This window comes from Microtus oregoni, unplaced genomic scaffold, assembly GCF_018167655.1.
Source record: "Microtus oregoni isolate MIOR12 unplaced genomic scaffold, Mior012 000044F_ref0000062, whole genome shotgun sequence".
Taxonomy (NCBI): domain Eukaryota; kingdom Metazoa; phylum Chordata; class Mammalia; order Rodentia; family Cricetidae; genus Microtus; species Microtus oregoni.
Genome location: NW_024543218.1, coordinates 5,711,856 through 5,717,932, shown reverse-complemented (window position 1 = coordinate 5,717,932; position 6,077 = coordinate 5,711,856).

Here is a 6,077-nt window from a genome sequence, read left to right as displayed (position 1 = left end):
CTTGCATCTGGAACATTTTTCTGATATTGAAATCATGAATTAGGTTCTAAGCATGAAGGGCAGGTCCGTTTCCACCGGTGGTGCTGGCTGCCTGTCCACACAGGAACTGAGATCCCGGGACCTCGATAAAGCAGAACTTTATACCCCTCAAATGTAAGTGCCTCCAACAATGGGTCTCACCTGCATACTGCCATGTTCTGTACCTAGTTCTCAGAAACTGTAGAATCAGATGGTGACAGTGGAGCCATGTCTAGTTCAGTATTGGAGTCTTTTACTCTCCGAAGGTTAAGGATGACTTCAAAGAGCTTTGGTTTTACTGTCTAAGTCTGTCAGTATTAATTATATTAGAAGTTAAACTAAGAAAATGTCAATATAATCTCAATTTAAAATAACAATCTCATTATAGGATTTCAAAAATAAAATGGTTTTATTTATTTGCTTCTTTGTTTGTTTTGGTTTGGTTTTTGGAGACAGGATTTCTCTACATAGCCCTAGCTTTCCTAGAACTCACTCTGAAGACCATGCTAGCATCGAACATTGAGATCTACCTGTCTGTGCCTCCCAAGTGCTCGGATTAAAGGTGTATGCTACCACCGCCTACAAGGCTTTGAATTAAAAAAAAAATTTCTGGGTGAGCAAGATGGCTCAGCAGGTAAAGGCACCTGTCACCAAGCCCAAACACCTGCTTTCTATCCCCAGACCCACGTGGTAGAAGAGAACTTGCTGATCTCTCTCTCTCTCTCTCTCTCTCTCTCTCTCTGACACACACAAATAAATAAATGTAATAAAATTAAAACATTTCCAATGCAAAACAATTTCATTGGGCAGCCAAACATGGTCTCCCACTTTTAAAGTCAGATCCCTTTAATAGCTGACTAATGAAAGATGGTTAGAATCTATGTCTGCTACTGCATTCAGACTGTCGTAGCAGCCAGTCTCGAGGAAGCAATGTACACATGAAAGGATGAGCATGAGAAGAACAAACATCATCTTAGTTTTGTTGTAGTGATACCTAGATATGCCTTGGAGAACTTTTTTAGACTAGATCAGCAGTTGTCTGGATTAGAGGTGGGGGAAGTTTGATACAGATTGACAGGAAGCAGTCTGTTATTTGTATGTCCTGGGGTATGACCTCACCTTTTGTACTTTGAATCCCTTGTGTATAAGAATGGAGATAGGTTGAGTGGTGGTGCACGCATTTAATTAGGCAGAGGCAGTCTAATCTCTGGGTTTGAGGCCAGCCTGGTCTACAGACAAGTTCTAAGACAACCAGAGCTATACAGAAAATCCCCGTCTCCCACCCAAAAACACACCTTTAAGGATAATGTGTGTGTTGATAACGGCATGCACAAGGAAATTTGGTTTGTTATTTGTGGTGCTGATTGGGCACAGAGCACTTCACAAGCTGAACAAAACACTGAGATGTGTCCCTGTTCCAGAAGTACATTTTATTCCCCCCACATTTTATGCTGAAAACTGCTGTAACCTAGTGGTATGCTCTCCTGCTTTAAGGAATACATTGTGTTTAGTTATTTAAAACTTAAAGGCTAATGTTTGATGCTATTGTTACAATGTGTGTGTGTGTGTGTGTGTGTGTGTGTGTGTGTGTGTGAGAGAGAGAGAGAGAGAGAGAGAGAGAGAGAGAGAGATGGATAGCCTTGAAATAATGCAGACTTGAACGCAGAAGGAAATGTTTTTGATTGTCTTCTTAAAATATTCTTCTAGGACCAGTGGGCATTCATCCAGGAGTAGGTATATTTTCCAGTTTAAAAAAAACCAAGGACCCAAGTTCAGTTCATGATAAAGGATTTATTCAGCAATGTATTCCAGCTCTATAAGGTATTAAATTGTCTGATTTGAATGTTTTTGCTCCCAACATGTTTTTTCTAATACAAATCTTTATTTTTTATTTTTTTTTTATTTTTTGGTTTTTCGAGACAGGGTTTCTTTGTGGCTTTGGATCCTGTCCTGGAACTAGCTCTGTAGACCAGGCTGGTCTCGAACTCACAGAGATCCGCCTGCCTCTGCCTCCCGAGTGCTGGGATTAAAGGCGTGCGCCACCACCGCCCGGCCTAATCCAAATCTTTTAATGCCTCATAAAAATGATTGTAGTTTCTTACAGAAAATGGTTATGTACAACGTGTATCCATAAAGTCTCTTCATCCCCATCAACGAAAGATTTCCTAAAGATCATTTCATTTCTTTATGGTTTCCTTTGCCCATCATATAAAGTTCCTGACAGGAAATTTGAAGAGATTTCAGAATTTTTTTTTGTTTAGACAATCAAACATCATTCTTATTTATTAATACAGATAAGACAGGGTGTAGCGCACGACTCCTGTCTGTGCTCTATGGGCTACCATACAGTTCACGATCTTCAGGCAAGGGGCTGGAGATTGAAAGACCAAACACATACAGACAGAGAGACAAGCCTCCATGGTGGTATTGAAAACAGGGCTTTTTACCAGTGACTAGAGATTTCAGAATTTTTAAAGACCTTGGGTACGTAATATTTTTTTAGTCTAAGATCTTTTTTTGTTAAAAAAATTTATTTATTTATTATGTATACAATATTCCATCTGTGTGTGTTTGCAGACCAGAAGAGGGCAGCAGACCTTGTTACAGATGGTTGTGAGCCACCATGTGGTTGCCGGGAATTGAACTCATGACCTTTGGAAGAGCAGGCAATGCTCTTAACCACTGAGCCATCTCTCCAGCCCCTAGTCTAAGATCTTATCAGAACACAGAAGAAACACATGTTTGTGAATCCGTTGAGTTAGTAGGTTCAGTTTTATGATGATCACTGTGAACAGTATGTATAGGATTTACTAAAAGGAAAATTGATAGATTGTAGCATTTTCAACATTTTTTTGTTCCTGTAACAAAACACCAATGCTTGGTAATTGGTAAATAGAGGAGTTATTGAGCTAAAGAGATGGCTCAGTGGTTAAGAGTACTGGCTGCTCTTCCAGAGGACTCAGGTTAGGTTCTCAGCACCCACATGGTGCCTCACAGTCATAAACAGTGATTCCTCTTTTGACCTCCACAGCCACCAGGCACACACATGTTATGCATATATGTAGGAAAACATCCATATACATAAATTTTAAATATATAATACATATATATGTAATATATATTGTAGACTACTTGGTACAGAAGATCTATGGGCTTAAAACACACCATATATTTATATACACACACACACGCACACGTGTGACTGGCTTATCTCATGGTTACAAAGGATGGAAAGTTCAAAAGCATGGCATCAGCATGTACTCAGCCTCTAATAAGCATGGCATCAGCATGTACTCAGCCTCTAATAAGGAAGGACGGTCTTGGTGGGTGATGACTTGCTAGAAGGTACCATATGGCAAGGAAGAGCGTGTGTGTCCGAAAAGGATTACCTTTATAACACAGCCATGCCTTCAAACACCCACGTGTATTGGAGTAGATTCGTCCATAGGGCTCTCACCTGCCAGAAGTCTCATGTCTTTGTATCATTAGTATCTGACTCTGGGGACTAAGTTCCCAACAGGAATTCTGCAGAACAAACATTCAAACTGTAGCAGTCCATTCTAACAGAAGTTTAGGTGATAGAACATAAAGCTCAAACCATGAGGAATATAAAGTACAGCCTGGTAAGGTGGTAGGCCTTTAATCCAAGAATTCCAAAGGCCGTGGCAAATAGATCCTCTGAATTCAAGGCTACCCTGATCTACGTGATGAATACCAGGCTAGTCAAAGCTACTCAGTCCCGGTCTCAAGAAAACATAAAGTGCAGCCTGGTTACCACAGTTTGTAGTGGCAACCACAGCAGTAAGGTCTGATGAAAACAATGAGATTGTCTTATTTTGATTTCCTGATACTTGAATAAAACACAGAATAAAACTAACAGAGGGGACTGGAGAGATGGCTCAGAGGTTAAGAGCAGTGCCTGCTCTTCCAGAGGTCCTGAGTTCAGTTCCCAGAAACCACATGTAATTAGATCTGGCGCCCTCTTCTGGTGTGTGGGCACACATGCCAGCAGCACATTGTATGCAGAATAAATAACTAAATCTTTAAAAAAAAAACACTAATGGAGAGAAGAACTTATTACATTAATCATCAAGGGAAGTAAGGGCAGAAACTCAAGCAGGAACAGAGATGGGAACTATGAAACCAAGCTGTTCACTGACTAGTTCTCCATAGCTTTCCCAGCGTGCTTTCTCCTACAGTCCAGTACTACCTACTCGGGTGGCACTGCCCACAGTGGACTAGCCCTCTCCCGACAGTCATGAGTTAAGGAAGTGCTCCATGGATATGCCCATGGGCCAGCCTAATGGAGACAATTCCTTTAAGGTTCCGTCTTTCCAGATGACTTTAGTTTGTGTCTGGTTGACAAAGCTAACCAGCAGAGAGATGAAGTTTAAAGGCATTATAAATAAAGACAAGCACAGACCAGACGTGGTGCTGCACACCTGTGCACCCAACACAGGAAACTGAGGAAGGAAAGCTGTTTGTTTGGAGATACAGGGACGGAAGTAGATTTAGTGACAGATAATCACTGATGTGTAATAGAAGTACATTGACTGTAGGAAAATGAAAAGTTTTTTTTTTTTAGGAGAATCCTTCTATACTCAGCTGTTAAACACCGTTTAAAGTAATCTGTGGGATGTGAATAAATACACAAAAATAAGACCTTCAGAGTAGACTCAAATATCTTCACAGCAGGTATATGTCTAGCTTTAAAATACACCTTTACAGTAGCCTTTATGCTTGCTAACATGGTTGCTCCTTATCTTCCTGTTTCTCATAGGTATCCCTTTGCACTGTCCAAGAGCTCCCTGTATGCAGTAGGAGCCCCTCATACCTGGCCTCACATCGTGGCAGCCTTGGTATGGCTGATAGACTGCATCAAGGTATTTGATTGATAGTTTAAACCTTACCTTTAAACGTTTAGTTATTGTTATCTTCCCTAATCTCCTAACCCTGGTAGGTAAGCTCCATCCCTGGGTATAAAGGAAATAGGTACACATCTGTATACATCTTTATAAGAGCTAGCGTCATGAGAGGTCTACCTAATGATGGAACACAAGCTTAGCATGCTCCGGGTATCAAGTTCAATACATAATCCTAATGAAAAGGATGTGGCACCCAGTCTTTGAGCCTAGAATTTGGTCAAACTTGATTCAGCTTTAGCCTGTAATTTCTTATTAAAGCATGAACAGTCTGCATCATCTAGCCTTTTATAGCCTCCACTTGTTTCTTTAGAAAACGAAGTATAGGAGGTGGAGAGAGGCGGATGTCTGTGAGTTCAAGGCCAGCCTAGTCTACAGAGATAGTTCCAGGACAGTCTCTAAAGCTACAGAGAAACCCTGTCTTGGAAAACAAAAAAGAAAAAGAAAAAAAGAAAATGAAGTGTAATTAGACCACATCAGTTAATCTGAAGTGAGTTACTTCAGAGTACCTTATCTCTCAGAGGGTGTATAAGAAAGGAAAGGTTACAAATCTCTGGAATAAGTAAACATTGGGTTTATAAAACTAAAAGAGAATAGCATTTTTTGGTTGAACACGCTGAAAGAAGAAAATAATCGAGGAGGTAGGTAAGCAGTGACCTAGGGGAGGGGTCCAACTCTGGCCATGAGAAAAGAACTTAGTGGGCTGGGTACCCGAGAGCTGAGAGTATCAAAGGTCTGTCTAGGTTACAAAATCTTATCTAAACAATGCATCTGGAACCTTTTTTCTGTATTAAATTTTGCCCTACTTGTCAAGTCTGGTAGTATAATAGAACTCTTGTAAAATACAACTATAAATATTTAGTTATATTAATATAAATATAACATCTAGAACTCTTGTGAAATATAATGGTTGCAACTGCATCTAGATCATCAGAAGTGTTGGCTGTGGGAACTGATAATGGGAGAAAGAACTAGAGACATAAGCAGTGAACTCCTGGATGCTCTTCCATTAGACTGAAAAGAGGAGCAGGAAGCAGGAGAACAGACCACTGATTGGGCCTAGAGAGTAACAGAAGAGAAGAAACCACTGATTGGGCCTAGAGAGTAACAGAAGAGAAGAGAAAGTACCAGTCTGTG